At 41.2% G+C, this 18,951-nt stretch overlaps 1 long non-coding RNA gene across 1 annotated transcript in view; it reads right to left on the bottom strand.

The window, feature by feature from the left end:
* LOC109305816 overlaps positions 1–13,614 on the bottom strand; it is a 17,624-nt gene extending 4,010 nt beyond the window's left edge. The window contains exons 1-2 of the long non-coding RNA XR_002099726.1: positions 13,551–13,614; positions 2,809–2,879 (exon numbers count right to left, since the gene is read on the bottom strand). This is a non-coding gene — a long non-coding RNA (uncharacterized LOC109305816). The remainder of the gene's footprint in view (positions 1–2,808; positions 2,880–13,550) is intronic.
* Positions 13,615–18,951: the final 5,337 nt, after the last annotated feature.

Raw genomic sequence — 18,951 nt, 5'->3', positions numbered from 1 at the left:
CCGCAAAGGAGTACTTCTAGGGGCAAGGGGAGGGGCTTCCAGTGGCAAAAGTCAAGAGTTAAGGGTGGGACTTCCAATCCCAAGATGGTGACCAGGGGGTGGGGCACCCATCAAGGGGCAGAGGTACCCTCACCACCCTCAACAGTTCAGCTAAATTCATTAAGCAACTCTCCGGCTGAAATACTTTAGACCGCGGTGGACAATTATTAGAGACAGTCTCCATTTATGTAAACACCAACCATCTTGATGTAATAGGTGGATATAGAGCAGACAGTTAAGAGGAAGCCTGAGAACATCAGGCAGAGTTACCCAAGCCAGAGGAAAGCAGGAATCTTAGCTCAAATGGGCTAAGTGGATTCAGTGGCATATTTGATTAAAAGTCTCAGGGGGAAAAAAGTTAAAGCTAAGACTGTACTGAATGAGTGAGCATGGTATGAACACACAAACGATTCTGCATTTAAGCACCAGGCTTCGCCTTTGCTCACAAATTTATGCAAACCTTAATTTTAAGCTTTCCAAAATTCAATTGCAAGTTTAAGTTTGAGCCTATTGTGTTCAGAGGAAACAACTCACAGTGGCCAGTATCAGTCTTCTAGTCCCTGTAGGTTGTCAAACTCCTGATATAAAACCAAGAACTTCCTGTGAGGCTGATATCAGGAAAACAATTGTCAAACTAGGTTCATGTTCATCTTTGTTTTGAATTATTATTTGGGTTTTTTTAACAGGAATGAAAAACTTGGATCAGAAACCAAAGCTGATGTAATATTCACCATGTGGGTGTTTGTCACATTATATTCAATGTTAAGACTGTTCACTTCACTCTAGATAGATACCAGAAGGGGGTCTGAACTTTTTACTACCCAAAAAGCTGTCTTCAGAACACATGGAAATAAAAGAAAGGTTGAATGTTAACAAAGTAACCAAATAAGAACATTTACAGGTGTATTAAGATCATGATTACTAAAACAACTCCTGTCTGCTATTTTTTTCACTCTGTTTACTCCATCTATACAGTCCCCCACACATCAGAAAATTTATAATTAGTGTGGGGGGGGGGCAATTAAAAACAAAAAGTCAGTTCCAAGATGGCAACCCCCACCACCCGCTACAAAGGGTTAAAGTCTAATTACCCATATTAATTTCTTTCTGAAATTTTCAAACGCATGAAGAAGGAGGAGGGTTTCATAAAGGCCCTATTGTAACTGTCCTATGATATCACAAAAGCTAAGGTCACGTTGCCCTGCTCTGTTAGAGTACATCATCTACTTAGCAAAAAAGAAAACAAATTGCGTCACATTTTATTCCATCAGCGGTTGTAAATGAAAAGGATATTTTGAGAAACTGAATTAATAATACATTAAAATAACTAGGAAGAAAGGTTGATAATTAAACGTGTTCTGTAATTCAATCCCAGCCTGAACAATAAGTCTCCTCTTTTGGTAATAGTTCTTTTTAATTACAGAAATGACAGCTCTGAGTAGCTCAAACCTTCTCTGTCATCTTCAACCCAGACAAAGCCAATTAAGAAAACACCAAACCAAAAAAAAACAGATCATTCATTTTACATCCAGTTTTCCCAACCACATCCCTCCAGAGAGCACGGAAAGGCAGAGGCACTTCAGGACTTAACAGTACAGCAATTACAGCAGCCTATAGCCCCGGGCTCCCCAAACATTGTCCACTTAACCCTTTTAGATCAACTGAACCATTCCTGGAGTACGATACTGCAGTGAAGCTGGCAGAAGGAAACCATAAGACGACTACAGCAGCATACAAGAAGCAATTACTTTTGGACAATCAAAGAATAAACACTGACAGCAGAGAGACCTGCAGCACTATGTAACAGAACCAGACAGCCTTTAATAAACAATCTCTTCTGAAATTTTCTAGCAAGGTACTCACTGAAAGACCAAGCCAGAATGACTGCCAGTTATATCATTGTGTTGATACATAAAATGAAAGGGGACTTTGCTTAGAATACCTGAATGCAGGGCCATTTAAACGGACGGTGCTACACTGCCTTCTGCCACTTCAGGGCCTGGTCCAAAGGACTTGAAGAGAGAAAAAACACTTAAGTTCACCCTTGAGGCTCTCCTGGATGTTCCTGGGTACATTCTTGTATTTAGGTAATCATTCTGCCTCCTCTTGCATGTATTAATATCACTGCCTTCAACCCATTATTTGGCAGACAGGTCCAAATCCTTACCAAGCCTTCCCTTTGAACAGAACCTCCTTTCTGGTAGTTAGCCTCAACTTCATTGCCATTACTAGGCCTAAAAATTAATACTCCAAAGGGATGATGGGAATCCTTTGGGCATGGGGTTTCAAGCTATTATATTTGTTTCATTCTGTCACAGCTAGAAGCTTTTTTAACAACAAACTCTTCAGAAACTAATGGGTCCCAGAGAAGTGCTAGTGCATTACAGCCACTGAATCAGTTCTTAGTGAATCCCACATGCTGCCAGTCCTTGCCTGCTTGCCGTGTGGGTGAGTGATAGCAGCTGCTTTTCTCCTCTGTGAGTCTTGTGTGCCATTATTAAGCAATTTCTCTAGAGCTCAGAGGCTGCTGTTTCTTCACACCTTCACAGGTACGGTGAATTGTAAAAGCAACAGGGAGAAGCAGAACAGGGTGTCCTGGGATTGTACAGCTTCACCCCATGCCTTTTATTCAGGGCTGTTTATTATTAGGCACAACTGTGTCTCCACTATCGGACTGAACAGAACCACTCCATTTTTTCCTTTTCCCCCTTTAGGAAAAGGGGTATAGGGTGATGCATTATTTTGTTAGGAGGAAATATATGAACTTACTGTTCTTTTCCAGTGTGCTTTCACAATGTGGTCTTAGTCCACTGATCAGTGAAAGCAAGTCCAGAATTCACCTGTAAGAAAGAATACTATGCTAATGGCACCTAGTAGAGTATTAGCAACCAGCTGTTAAGCTGGAAAAGTAACAGGAACTTTAAGGAAAAGGGAAAATATGTTTAAAATCCACAAATGAATATTTACTCTCATTATACAGAAAGGTACTCTGGTTTTTTGGGCCATGAAAAAGAGCAGCCCCACAGACATAAACAATTGTTTGATGAAGAAAAGGGGGAGAGGACATTGCACTGCCAGGAAATAGTGATGCAGTGGCAGGGTACCAGGATGGATCTGGAGGGGCCACAATGGCATGGTCACACCCCATTTTCAGAACACATTGCAGGAGCAGCAGTCAAGGATTATTTTTGAAGTCCCTGAAAAAAGTAAAAATCCCCTTCCTCCCTTTCAATGCTCAGTGGCATGTCTCCTCCCATCCCATTCCCCACCCTCCCTGCTGTCTTTAACTGACCTGGGTTCAGGGGGAGCTCCAGAGCCCCTCCTGTCCTGCTCCAACTGGACTGTGCATGGGATTGGGTTCAGCCAAGGATGGTGACCCCAGTGATGGGCACATTGTATCTTCCTGCCCAATCCCCCTGGGTGCTGCCTGTCAGACTAGGGGCAAGTGCAAGAAGGGGGAACCCACCTACCACTGCTTTCTGCCCCCGACTCAACCCAGCCCTCACGCAGCCCTGTGGAGTGGGACAGGGGTGGCTCTGAAGCTCTCCAAGTCAAAAAAGAAATAGTAGGAACAGCACCAGTGATCAGAGGGGGAGGTGGGGGAGCACATGGGAAGGAAGAGGGGGGTGCCACTGAGCGCAGAGAGTAAATGGAGGAATGCCAAGAGCATGGGGAGGGGGGCAGGCTTCTTACCAGCTTCATGGACTTTCAAAAAAAGTCCCAGAAGCTGCTCCTGCAATGTGGTCTTCCTGCCCTAGGCAGGGTTGGGGAGCTGGGAGAAAGTGTGCTGCCACCCCTTCAGATCTAGTCATTTCTCTTGTGCCCTTCTTTACAACATTCTGGATTTGCTCATCACAGATACTATAGTTTATTTTGAAATCATCTCTCAGAAAAAAACTCCCCAAACCTTTTAATTGAGCCTAGCCCATGATTTTGGAAGCATTGGGTAGTAGTAACCTTTTCTTGCTGCCCATGCATCTTTGAAGATGCTGACACACAGAGAAATCAATCAGTCAGTCTTTTAAAAAAAGGTCAGAAATAATCCATTCCAGCTGTGATTTGAGGATAATTATTTGAGTCCAGGAAAGGAAAAAGCCTCTTTCCATCAACCCCACAGATATCTGCATGATATAGTCAAATTCCCCACCCTGTTCTTGCCACTACCGGGCTGTCATTGCTAGTATCACTATGACTTCTTGTTTACTGGTCTAAAAGGAATTATGCCCCCAAAATATAAACAAGTATTTTTCTCTTTGAAGTGTGACATTATCTGGACTGCATTCAGTTTGGCAGTGCCAGCTGCCAGTGCAGCCCCATTGTGTTTAGAGAGAGGAGGACTGAAGATTTCAAAAGATTTTTTTTAAATAGTTATGACTTTGCCTGAAATCCCACTGGGAGCTTAACCAAGTCAATTTCTTGAAAGACTGGTCTAAATATATCTTTTGGCATTTGATGTAAAGCTTGGTTCAGCTCTCTTAGTAATACATGATAGACAACTAAACAGATTTTTTAATGGAAACCTGCAATGGATCTCATCAACCAAGCTATGTATTACAAATTTGGGCAGAAAAATACATTGATTCTAACACCGTGGTATATTTTACCTACAATTCCCTGACCTTCTGTACAATGTAGGTCACATTTTATATGGTTGTTAAGAGGTGGATAGTGTAGAGCTGTATCTAAATTAAATAGAAGAATACAGTGTGATTGTGTGTTAAATATGCAATTTATATTAGGGTTACATGCCACGTCCAGCTTACCCATTTAAAATCTGGTCCAGCCATTTAAAACTAAGGAAATATGATCCAGACAAATGAAGTTCAGTTGTTGGTATAGCATTTCTTTCTAACTTCACTTAACTAAATATATGACTCCTTTGCATAGTTGAGAAGAATATGATAAAATACATTTAATCTTGGAGGTTTTTATTTTTTATTTCAGAACTGTGAGAAATTTCTGAGAGTGGAAAACTGAAAAAAGTCGAAGTGGGCTTACAGAGAACTAAAAACAGCCACCGGGCTAGAGTTTCATGGACAAAAAACCCAAACATTATGTAGATTAAAAGGAAAATAAGTATTACCGATTGGGTCAAGCTTTCCAGCAAGATAAAATGCCAATAAATGAGTACTACAGAATTTATTTTCATTAAAGAAGTCCATAGATCAGATGACAGGAATTAAAATGTGCGTCTAGTCTTGACTTATGTGCAGCTTTTCTGCCATGACACTATAACACATATTTTAAAGTACAGACAGTACAGAATTATGATATCCAAGCAGATATTCTAGAACAAGTATTATATTATACTAGTTGACCACTAAAAGCCAAAAAAAATAGAAGAAATACAGTAAAAAAAAAATCTATACAAATCAGAAAGATTGTTAAAAACGGGGAATGCAATAATCTTAATCACTGAACTAGAATTTCTAAAGTGATTTATGAAGGAAATTAAATGACCAAGTACAGGTACTCAAAGGAAGCAAACAAAGAACTAAATTTAGAAGGCTGCATCACAAATAGAGTCAAAATTAGACACAAAAGTAGAATATCTAGTTTGCAACAATAATTACTCCCACATTTGCATGATGAGGGTTCTTTGGTAATTTTTTGCTAAGCTATTATCTTTTAAAAAAGAAAGCGTACACTAACAAAAGCAAGGGAAATCCAGGCCATCAAGCCTCAAGACAAAACAATTAGGGTGGGATTTGTAGAAGCACTGAATATTGCCCCCAAACTTTTGACTAAATGTGGTTTAGTTGGACTTCTACCGATAAACATATTCCAAACTACAAAATATAGATATGATGGTTTTTATTCCCATGCTGTACCCAAACACATGTATAACAAAAGGCTGCTATTCTTTTCTTGCATTTCCTAAAGAGTCTCAATCCCTTATAACTCTTAGCTTTTACAATACAAACTTTCTGGAATCACATGATGCCCTCAGCTCTTAAGAACATGTTAACTTTTCTAGTACCCAATGGGTGACTATACACATGCAGCAAGGCTGTAATTACATGCTGCTCCAATGCATGGTAATTACCGTGCTCTAGCAGACTCCAGTGTCATGTGCATCACCGTCCCCACCCTGAAAAATGGCAGAGGGGGCACTTTAACTAAAGCTAATTCAATGAACTTTAGTTAAAGTGTCCCCACTGCTATTTTTTAGTGTGGGCATGCTGATACACAAGATGTTCTGGGACCTTTATTTAGAGTCGCTCTCAGAGCCACTTAAGTAAGGGACCCCCTCCCCATATAAATACCTTTTGTTTCAGTGCATGACATCTGTTTGTGGCAGGGGTAATTTATTAATTTTTTTACATTTTTGACACTACACATTTGAGGCTAATGCATGGTTATCCTTGGTTTAACACTGTCTGTACATGTAGTGTTACTGGAGTTTTGAATAGGAAAGCAGCTACTAAGTCTTTAGAACCTGAAGAGAATGAAGTCAGGTCAGGATAGTTTATGAAACTTTCTTCATCCATTCTCTTGACCCTTTTTTTGTGGGCTGTGCGCAAAGATGACTATCACTTTCTGAGGAACTATTTGTCTTTGTGAAAGTTAAAACGACAACCAAAGGAAAATGTCAATGAATGCTTCAGTGGCACTAATAGGGTAAGAAGAAAGAAAAGAAAATCCATTTACAAGCTCATAATTTTTAAATGTCTATAACTGTCTAATGTTATTTAAACACTAGATATATACACATTCTAGGTTACTAAAATGTTTCCATGCTCTGCCAAATACATTTCTTCAGCATGATTGCCTTTTCTTTCCCCCCACCATGACAGATTGCATTTAATTGAACAGTTGCCGGTTTAAAACTGTCATTAAAAATGCATATATTCAAATAGTCTTAGTACAGCATACTGCCCTTTCAGTTCACTTCCTTCTTTTATCTGGTTGCAAATATCCTTTTTATTCGGGACCTAATTTATTTAGAAATAATGTGATTCTTACTAAGGCCAAGGACTAGAATTACAAAAACAGAATAAGCTTGTTAAATTGCTTAATGGTAATGTTTTTTTACTGATCTCAAAAATGACCTGGCCTCTCCACGTCCCTTTACCACTGGATTCGAGGGTGTTTCAAGGAGGTGACTCACTTAAAGTAGAAGAGAAGTTTGGATCCCAGTTATTTGCTTCAAGAGACTTCTAATAGCAAGTTAAAGCAGTGGAACTAATGCAGGCCATAAAGGAGACAAGGTCCCTCCTTGCACATGAACAGAAAAGGTAGGTTTAGTGAAATGGTGTTTTTATAGAAGGAAGAATTTGGATCAAAAGCATATTTGTACTTGATATGAAACACTGATAAGCAGATCTATTCTCTTTCCAGTTTTATACAAATGAAGTTACTCTTTAAATACAGTAACTTATATCTTATTAACACAGTAAGGCAGAGCTATTCACCCATACGTTTTCAAAAGACAATCCTCTCTACAGGTTAGTAATAAGCTGTAATGGAATCAGCAATGTCTAGTTAGCACTAAGAACTATTTACCATTCCTGAGCCATGGGACAGAATTCATATATTTATGATGAGTATTTACAGGAAAAGTTAATAGCAATTTGGGGGCTATTAGAGGATGTTCAGCTGCTGTGTAGCATTAGTGTAAAAACTATATAACTCTATTGACCTTCTAAATGAGTGCACTGTTACTGTCATGCTTTTCAAGTTTTTCTAGAAAGAGCTGGGAGTACTTAAGCAATATGGTTCACAAAGCCTTTTGTTCTCTTGCATTCCTCAGCAAAAGTGCATTAGCCCTGAAATGATGAAAGGAGTTACTAAGACATGCTATGGTTCTAAAAACACAGGGCCAGGCCCTCAGTTTTAGTAAGCTGTCATAGCTCCATCCATTTACTTAAATTGAGCTACAATTGTTTAGAGTTGACAGCCTGACCCATTGTCTGTTAACATGCAGGTCCACAAGTATTTTTGACATTTATATCTTATATCTGGATACTTTATTTTGTAACTTTGTGGCCAATGAGAAAAAGAACTAATTATCACCAGAGACAAATGCAAGAAGGAATATGACATTGTTATAGTAGGGTTGGAGTGTTGTTGTAGCTGTGACAATCCAGGATATATGCAAAAAGCAAAGTTTTTTGTGATATCTTTTCTTGGACCAGCTAAAGAGTTGGAAAAGATGTTAGGAAAACTTTCAGGCACAAAGTGACCTTCAGAAAATGGGTCATACCTTTAATGGAGGCTAACTACCCTGGATTAAATACAGATAACAGTTTCATGACTCACTGTAATCTAACTCATGTCTCTTCTAACCTCTCAATTCTCGACAGGCAATAGCGATACTCTTCCCTTCTGAATGCTCTTGTTCTTTTACATAATTAGGTTATCTATTCAGCTAAAGTTCTCTCTGATACCTGAAAGTATCTCTTCTGATACCTGCTCTTTGCCCCTGGTTTACAACCCTCCTCCCCTCCCCTAAATGTCTGTTTTATTTTACATATGGAATAAGCCTGACATCATTTAATCTAATATTTCATTTAGTGTGAGGGAGTGGGGCCTAGGAGCGGCCGTGTACTCCCTAGCGCCCCCTACTGTCACTTCAGGTAATTCAGCACCCTCTGGTTCTCGCCCACCACAACTTTGATGATAATTAGTTCAGAAAGGAGGCTGCCTCTCTCCCCTGGTGACCGGTGCGTGTTACTACCCCTACTCCGTAAGGGGTGCCCCAGCACACCCCTGCCTTAAGGGCAATGTGTGCCTCCTACCTCCCCTTTAGCACGCCCCAAGCCTCGCAGTTGTTCCTTGGACGTAGTTTGGGTCCCTTGCCCTTCGGCGCCCTCTCCGGCGCCCCTCAGGCTCGTCCTGCCCTGGTGCCCCTTTCTGGCACCCCGGGCTTGTCACCCACCTGGCACCCCTCTCCAATCTTCCTGGGCCTGTCCTGCCAACCGGCAGTCCCTCTACCAGCGCCCCTGGGTCAGTCACGTGCCTATCGCCCCTTCACCGGCACCCCCGGGCCGGTTAAGCAACCTGCGCCCTGATACCGGCACCCCCGGGCTGCTGCTGCAACCTGCACCCCGATACCGGCGCCCCTGGACCTACCGTGCCCAGGCCTCACCCCACTGGGCCTGTCTTGTGGCTTCTTCCACCACTCCTTGCCCTCTCTGGAGCCTCTCGTCCTTTCTGGGGCCTTACGCCGCGCCTCTCGCGCCCGCTGCCCCACTCTGGGGCCTGTGCCGCGCCTCTCGCGCCCGCTGCCCCACTCTGGGGCCTGTGCCGCGCCTCTCGCGCCCGCTGCCCCACTCTGGGGCCTGTAGCTGGGGCTACAACCCCACACCCCGAGTGCCTTTCTGGCACTCCTTGTGCTGTGCCCACAGTGGCACTATGCACCGTGCCCCTGCTGGGCACTGGGAACCCCCAAGCTCGTGAGGCCTCCTCTCACCCCTACAGCCTCACCCGGTCCTCCAGTGTAACTACAACCGAAACCCGAGCCAACCGGCTACAACACAAGCAACACAGAGCCTCCCTGCTCATAATGTAAACTCCAAGCTCCTCTAGGGCTCCCAACCCTACCTCTCTTCAGGGTATTCTCATCCCTAGCATCATCACAGCCGGTCAGCAAGGTAAGGCTGTAACCACCAACTCAGGCTGCTCCTACAGCTGCCAGAAGGGAACTGCTCTCTAGGCTCGGGCCCAGGCTGTTTATAAGGCCTAGCCCTGCCCCCTTCTGGCCACCTGACCCACCTGGTTGCCACGGCAACCAACACCTGAGCCGCCCCATTGATTGGCGGCTCTCCTTACTTCCTTCCTTAAGGCACAGAGCACCTCAGTGCTCCTGTGACATTTAGGCTGCACTTGCTTCTTCCCCAGACCTCAAGAAGAGTACACTGTGTCCAAAAGCTTGTTTAGCTACTCTCTCAACTGTTCAATAAACAATATCACTAAAAACCTTGCTGCTATAATATTGGTAATTTTCAAACACCCAAATGAGTTCTGCACCTTTTACAAATTTTAGGATAAAAAAGCATTTAAAGAAAATAAAATTAATGCTTCATTACTTCTTATATTGCATTGAATAGGAACCTGGAAAAATTCTATACCATCTACCAAGAAGGCTAATGTAATGTGTATTCAAACAATGAAAGAAAATAATTACTAACATACATATTAAATATTCTTTGGAACTATGATTTTATGATTATAATATGGTGTGATGATGTATTAAAATCAAATGAGTGGAGGGTCCAAGGAATCACCACAATTAAGGTGTATATGTGAAGAAGAAAATGCAAGGATAAGACAGCAAATTTACTTTCCAGAGCATAACTGAGGGGCATAACAGCACTGCAAAGAGAGATTGGGAAAGTTTAAAGCAAGGGAATATGCAGAATAAGAAAAATCCACAGAAATGGAGGCAGGGTTTGTTCTTTTCTCATGATATATAACTTGCATGCAAACTATACATCATTTTATGGCTACTCTACAGAAAAACAAGCCCCACTTCATCCCCAAATGACTGGAAAGTGTTAACAGAACTCATACACACCAGTACTGCATTCAGTACCCCTTGGCTGCATTCAGGGATTTATAATGGTCTTTTTATTTATTTATTTAGTGTATATGAGGTTTCAGCATATTGTTTCAGTCATCTTAAGGGAATGCCATTATTAGTGTGAAGAGTTTGAAAGCCACCAGGTAGCACAGTAATGGACACAAGTCAACAATGCGAAGACATGGTTTGAACTTGTCCACAAGGCATTTGGTGTCATTGCAAAGGCCCTATTGATATAGATTTGAGGCACAGTGACCCTGTCCAGTTCAAAAACAGTTGAGAAGTGTGTTCTCAACCAGCCTGGCCAGGTAAATCCTGGTTGATTGACTATAGGGTCAGAGATGATGTGACAATCGATTGGTGCTTGTACTAACTATTCTTCATGCCGTTGATGAAGTAATGACAAGTCAAAGGGTGTACCAGCTGAGCTATTGGTGGGTGGAATGAAGGGGCAAAGTGTTCTGCAACTGAATAATGCAGTATGAGGGCAGATGAACGTTGTGTGAGGGCACTATCATCCCAAGTGGAGCCTGCACGTTTGGCAAATAGGTTATACCTTGTTTTGATTTTTAAAGCAGTTTTCTGGAGCGGTGATTTATGAGCTAAAGTCCAGTCAAGAGTGACTCCAAGCTAACCTGAGTGGGTTTTCAGAGGATGGGCATTTAAGGTGATAGTGAGTTCACAATTAGCACTGCATTATGCAGATGGAAAACACTGGGGACAATCTTTGAGGTATTTGGTTTGAGGCACCATTTGGGGCAGTACTCTGACATCAGTTCCATGTCTCCATCAAGCATGAGTTCCATATTTGAAAAGTCATGGGCTTAGGTTGGAAGGGAGAGGCACCAATACTGATCTCTAGATGAGGCCATTGGCTTGATGATGTCTCCAAGAGGTAGTTCAATTGGCCAGGTAGACTCTAAAGTGTTGACCGTGTAGTCTAGTTGAACTATTGCAAGTTGCCCAATGTGGTCAAATTCCTGATATTTTTGCCAGAAGACCAGTATAGCAGTCTTAAAACACACAGCCCAGCTAAGGTTATATAGACAGTTGAAATTTTGTCATTTATTGATTATTTCCCTGTTCCTTCCCCTACTCCCCCAGATTATTATTTTCTCCTTTTTCTTTTTTACTAAATGAAATACTTAATATATTGCTATTTTCCATCAGGATAGCATAAGCTACTCAGGTGTCAAGAATTTTGCCAGTAGCTTTGGCAGAAAGATTGTAATGCATATTTATCTCTAAATAAATCATATGAATACACACATTACCCTACTTCCAGGCATTCTAACCTTCATGTGTACATGTGTTCGTTCTGTTTATGAAAGACAGATAAATAACCAATCTTTTTGCTACTGAAACTCTTGCTAAAACCTGTGTTGTCCCAAGATTTCAGCTTTTGATTGCTTGAGCAGACCACGTAATTGGAAGACCACTATTTCCTTATTACCAGTGAAAATTCAGAAGCAAAAAAGATGAGACACAAAGAAGGCTGAACAGCAACATCATGTATATACTGTGATAACAGACTCAATCCATTGCATGTGCAGATGATCTGCTCAGTAGTTCTCATAATGATATACATTAGCACCAGCTCCTTAAGTAAGATTACTGGTCAAGAACAGATTATTGTGAAACCACTGGCAAGCAGGCTCTACTAGTCTCTCTAGCAAAAAGACTTCACAAAACCAATACTGGTCATACGTGCTATATACACGGTTTTTATGAAGCCAATTAACCTCTTTATTTTAAAACAAGAGCTTTGTTATTGGTGAATGTGGCAGCTAATCCTTCACAGCAGATAACTTCAGTAAAGTTGAGTGGAATGAGTTACATTTGCTTCACTTATGCTCCTGAATAATTAAAAGATTAATTGTTTTATTTGCCAAAAATAGATTTGGATGAAAGTTAAAAAAACATTCAGTCCTGGATAGTGGATTAGTCTAAGCTTCTGTGACCAGAGCGCAGTTCAAATACTTTTGCACTATATCTCTTCTCCCAATTTCATTTTCTTGATCAGTTCAGCCCTACCCCTTGCAACACACCATTAAGTGCAGCAATGTAGCTTAGGGTAACGTGGCTTCAATTTATAGCTGGCATTTAAACTTAGCTTCATGACTGTATGGCCAATAACGTATGTACGTGTTTCATTGAGAAATGCTACATTTTTTCATTTAAAAGCCAAACAACCAGCCATTTACAGAATGATATTGTTGGCCAGTCTTTTTGAGCTGATTAGAATTAATACCTTTCATCAGGCAAGAGTATAAATGTATTGAACTTGGGGTTGGCTAGCATAGCAATTTGAAGACACTGCAAAAAAAATAATAGATTGCAATCCTACCTTTACTATTACATAACTTATTGCCACAAATTGATGTCCATAGTAGATTCCAATTCATTCCAATATAGTTCATTTGCCAGGAAAGAAACAGGGGGGAAAGTTGCACTCAGCAAAGTGTTTTGAATCAAGGAAGATCAGCACGTTAACACAAGGAGAATTTGGTCTTCAGTTATGTTCCAAGACACCCAATACTGAACGTTGTCCACCCTACCTCCTTAAAAGTCTTTTTACTTTTTGTGGTGCCCACAAAAGCTTGCAGAAAAGAAGCAGGAAGCCAAACTGAAATTACTCTCTTTCAACAGGGGCCATAGAGTCTGCTTGCATCCAGCCACCTCTCTCAGGCAATAAAGAAAGGATTCCCAGGTTTTATGATCTTTCTCACTGAAACTAAAAATCTGAGGTTTGAAACAGACCCATTTCCATTACTTGCTTAAATGGCTGCTATAGGCCAGGCTTCCCCTCATCCACAGCGAGAGTAAGTCAAGTAATCTCTTATTTCCCCAAAGCCTGTTTATTCATTTTTATTTTCTATCACCCCCCAACAGTCCCTTGATTTTTCTAGGGAAAAAAAACTCAATCATTGACAAGGTACAAACAGGAACTCCCCCCACAAGAAATAGGGCAAATGAAGCCACTTACTTCCCACCAGAACAGACAAACCTTTCCTCTTCCTCTTTTTATGTCAGACAGCTGTTTAAATGAACCCCAGCTGCAGTCAGGTCTCCAGTCATTTAACTCTTTCATGTCTGCATATCTAGTAGGGAAACACATGATTTCATTGGAGAAAAGAGATGGGATCTGACCCAAAACAGAGGTAGGAGGTTTTCCCAACCCCAGACCTGTTAACTGTAAGAACAGATGCCAAAGAGTGTTTGGTTGATGTAGCTGGATTTGCAAGCCATCCTACAGTGTCTTAAGGAAATGTTACTGTTGTGCAAAACCTCATATAGTACATTAGGCCACAGCTAGCACTTCTACACATAAAAGAAAGCAACTTTCCAACTAATTTGTGAGGGTTTTGAAAAAAGGCCCATTTCCTTGTTCTGTATTTGTACAGCCCCTAGACTAATCAAATTCTCCCACGTGACTGGCACTCTTAAACATGATGATACCAATACAGTACCTCTTGCGCTACCAATACTAATAAAAAATGTATTTAAAGTGTGTTGTTTCAAATAATTAAAAATATATGTGGTATAAAATGAGTGCAACTTCACTGGACATCCATTTGCTCATGTCAGTGTTGAATGTGATCATCTGAGTTAGGAAGGAATTAGACAGTGCCTTTTATGAGAACTGGTGGTTTTAATTTAATCAAATCCATTCATAACCACAGAGTAATACCATGTTTACCTTAGAAATTGTAACTAAACTGTCTCTAATCTTGCTCTCTAAGTATGCATGTAGTCTGCGTTTCTTCAGTATCTGACCAATAGTATAGCCTGAAAAGCCTAGTGGAATTCAGTAGCCTGAGAACCCATTTCATTTATATTCAAAATATATCACTGTGACATGCTACCCTGAGCAGCAGATTTTAGCTTCCTTTAGAAATCTGAAGTGGTAATATGATGAATTTTGATTAGCTTTCTCTCTTCCTGTGAAAAAGTGGCAGATTACACACACAGTTTTGTTAGCTAGGCGAGCCTTTGCAGAGTTATCATTCTGTCTTTTTAAAATCATTACTTACTGTTTACTTTGTGATTTCTGTCTGTATCTTGCAAGGACAAATAGTCAATTATCTGGCTCCATAACAAGCTCACAAAATGCATACACTTTTATATATTTTACTTGTTTTATTGGCCATAGGAAAACCATTGTAGTAGCTGGGCATCATTTATATAATCACAAAAATGTAACTACTCCAAAACAGCAGAAGATAATCACCATCGTCTCATACCATTTAATGAGGTCCTGGAGAAATAAAACTACACTGGGGAAGACATTTTCATGTCTTCAGCTGAAAGGGTGTTCAGTGTCAAAGTTAATGTAACATAAACCTGAAGCAAACTGATGTTTACAGCTGTTCTGCTAAACATACAGGAAAGACTGTGAACATGGGAAACTCTCTGCAGCTCCCTTCAAAATCACAATGCAAGAGTGTTTTGAGGTCATCATGAGGCAGCTAACATTGATTAATGTTCTTATATAGCAATGACACTGTAGGTTTATGGATATACTGGTGAACTTTTGCCAAAGCTCACTGAAAACAGCTGCAAGGCCAGACTGACATTTAACCTCCCCTTTTTAATACAGGGACTCCTGGCACAAATACTGTGCTAGAAGCACACAACCCATGGGGTTACCATTACAAAAACAGATTTGGCCAGCAGGACATGTTTACTTCCTGAACAAACTCTTGACACTTTACATGAAACTGTAATCACACAATACTTGGGAGATGAGGGGATGAAACAAACATTTAAAAGAAAAGGAGAATTCTTGAGATAATCCAAACAAACACATGCTGTGCTTAATTTCTGATCTGTCAACCTCCTTTGGGGACTACAATCAGCAGAATTGTACTCCGACGTTAGAAAGAAATAGTTCTTCAAATCAAAGCATGTGACTGAATCTTTACTTCTGCAGACAAGTCAGCCTCTCTACACTTGGCTGTAAATTTATCTGAGAGAGTATCGTAAGAAATTGGAGTATCATAACATATTGGAAGAGTATCGTAACAAAAATCTGTCGCTGAATTGAAGAGAATGTTTGGGGTGTTCGTCTTGCCTCTGGCAATGCTGTTAAATCATCTCTGCCAAAAATATCCTGTCTCAAAGACTCATAAAAAATACCTTTGAAGAGCAAATATTTTTCACCTTTGGAATGGGCCAACCGGGAGATAATGAAAAGAAAGGTTTGTTGAGGCTGCAGACAGACATGACACTTGAACCATTTCTAGAATGTTACTGCTTGGGAACTAGCTCACACATGTCCTTGGACAGAAGTCTCTGCACATTCACTGCTAAGGGCCCTAATGAGAACTATTGCCTTTCAGGGATTACTGCCAAAATGCCATTGAATGGGGGTGGGGAGGTGGCAGAGTGCCCAGACTTTCCAGGGAGGAGTGGAGGGATTGCCAGGTTTGGGGGGCTGTGTGGCTCCCCATGTGTGGTTTCTGTTCCAAGCATTCCCCAAAACCTCTGTGGGTGGAAAAGCAAGCCACACAACGCCCTTAGCCCCTGGCAGCTCCTCTGAAGTGACCTGTACATCTAGAGTCTTGGGCCAGGTACAGACATTACAGATTCCTATACACATGCAGGGAGCTGGCTCCAATGTGTTGTCAGAGCAGACTCAATTAACTGAATCTGAAAATTAACATGCTCCAGCAGATCCTAGTGTCACATGTATCAGTGTTCTCATGCTGAAAAATGGCGATGGAGCACTTTGAACTAAAGTTCATTGAACAAGTTTTAGTTCAAAGTGCCCCGCCACCATTTTTCAGTGTGGGGGACGCTGATACACATGATGCTTGGGAACTTTTAATTAGTGTGGCTAGCTAATTAAAGCACCCCACCCCCCCTCCTCCCATGCCTCCTGGAGCACATGTGAAAATGCCCTATACTTTTACTGGTCATGGTGATTGGAAGCTGGTCTATACCCATGACAGAACAGAAGTTCAGCCCACAAACTGGTTAAAAATGGTGGAACCCAATCTAAGATTTGCCTCCCCCACCAAAAGGTGAATGTGTGTTCTGCTCACAACCAGTTTAACCTACGTTACTTGCAGAAAACAGTGTAATTTGGATCGATTCTGCTACAGGCTTTTTGAATATCTGTACCTAGCCTTGGGGTTTAAAGTATATTGAAAATAATCTAAGCATAACCTCTGTCCACACCCTAAAAAAGACTACTTCTTGTCCACTGCAAGGTCTTCACCCAAGTCAAATTACACAGACTAAACTCAGTGATATATTATCAGTGCCATAATAAACAATACCATAAATATTTCAAGAAAATGTACTTAATACACATTTGTTTGTTAAATGGTGATGTTGCCCCTCCAGGGTTAAAGTTAAATGAAAATGTTGTTTACTTCAATGGAAAAAGAAATGAATAGATTTCCCACTTCCTCACTTGTTCCTGTCTGTGAACAACTGTGCCCCCGGGGCACAAGGTCTATCACATGTTAAGGGAGGAATTTTTGCAAAGAGGCTTTTGTTAAAAAGGGCAGCATCAGTGGCTCATTGTATCACTCTGTGAGGCACCATCACCATCTCCCTCCTTTTTTTACGAATCATCCATCTCTTGAAAAATCTGTCTGAACTCACCCTTATAATTACATATTACAACCCATGAGCTAAACGGAGTTAAGGAAACTCAGATGTAAGGGGACAATATGTTAAAGCTGGGATAAATGTAGCTCACAAGGGATCTCACAAGAATATGATACACAAAACCCATATAGCCAGTTTTCCCTATCAGGAAAGAGAAATATTTTTCTGACAGATCTAAATGCCAGACAGGCACAATGGATAAAGTATCAGGAACAACATGGAAGAATGTAAAAACCCTTCTAGGCAGCTTGTGTTTGTACTCTTAGGGGTGCAGGATAAAAGCACAGGAATAGGGACTACCACAGGAAGCCAGATGTGCAATCTGCCTACCCAGGTGAAGCAAGCATCACAATTTTTAAATAGGAAAAGGAGGGTTGCCTTAAGTTTCCATTCCTGTGGTCTGTGTCTGGTGTGGGCTTATATATGCTCCACAAAATGGTGCCCAAAGGAAGCCTTACCATTCTTCAGTATTCAAATTGGGATTTTTGGTGGTCCTTTGAGGTCCATTCCTGAAAACACTAATGATTCTGTTTCTCCACTTGGAATTTCTTTAGCATGTAGCACATGCAGAGGTGGATCTAATAGGCAGGGGTCATTCTTAGCAGTAGTCTCAGGATCCATGCAGATGCAATATAGACGTGCCTTTATGATTATACATGAAAGTAAGTATTCACAGATCTGGGGCCTCAGTTTATCACTCTGATGATAGCAAAGAAGGAAAAGGACAGTTGTGTTTCCTCATCTGTTGAATATGACGAAACTATTTTCAGCTCTCCAAATCATGTGGATTCTTTTGTTCTGCTGCTATTGCTACTATTCTAGTCAATCTGTCATAGTGCCATTGCCATGTTAAGGGACCCAAGACTTCTTTATGGATCCAGCATCACATTACAGCATATGATGACAATTATTAATTATTAATATTAATGCATATTAATAATAGTGTCTTATGAATCCATTAATAGAAGAAATATTCAACTTTCTGTGCTAGAAGCCAATGTAGAGAGCTGCAATGCAAGTCAAGCTGATCATAAGAGACTGAATATTATATCTGGCTCCAGATATATGAAATGGCTCAGGGTTTCAAAAGGTTGTACATCCCTGTCATATAGAAGGACTCCAGCAACTATTGTTACTGTTACAACTGGTACTTTTTCAGTTGCAGTATCTAAGTTATTTTCTGTTTTGTCTGAGACATACCATAAAGACCAGCAGTAGCATATCAGGCAGAGTTGACACCCAAGGCAAACCCCATGGGAAAGTGGGGCTAGGTTGGGCATGGTTCTGAAAGCAAGGGGGATGCAGGGTTTCAGAGCTGGGGGTGGAGTGCCTGCAATTCTGAGGGCTAAATGGTTTTGAGAAATAAAATAATGAGTCTATACACAGCTCATCTCAGCATCACAGGCCTTGTTCTCAGTAAGGGTGGGCAAGAGAGGCACCAAGTTGGGAGGATAAAACCAGGAGCCAGGAACTCCTATTACTTTCAGGGAGAAATCACAGCATATGTGGCCCCAAGTGGGGGAAGGTAGCTAAAGCTGGGCTAGCTGCAGGGGAGTAGGCAGTCAGAGACCCATAGGCTCAAATGTCTATTGTGCAGTTAGCTGCCTAGCAATAGGAAAACAGGGCAAAGCCCTGAATAGGCAGCAAGGGAACTACTGTAGTTTGGCGAGAGGACAGCAATAAGTTGCTCTGAAGACTGAGGGGACACATCTGTGGCAGGTCAGGAGAATACCTGACTGGCAGGGGAGGAGCACAGGGGATATAAA

The sequence above is a fragment of the Crocodylus porosus genome, unplaced genomic scaffold (genome assembly GCF_001723895.1).
Source record: "Crocodylus porosus isolate Cpor-Errol unplaced genomic scaffold, CroPor_comp1, whole genome shotgun sequence".
Classification (NCBI taxonomy): domain Eukaryota; kingdom Metazoa; phylum Chordata; order Crocodylia; family Crocodylidae; genus Crocodylus; species Crocodylus porosus.
The sequence above is the reverse complement of the archived record's forward strand: the minus strand, read 5'-3'. Positions and strand labels throughout refer to the sequence as shown.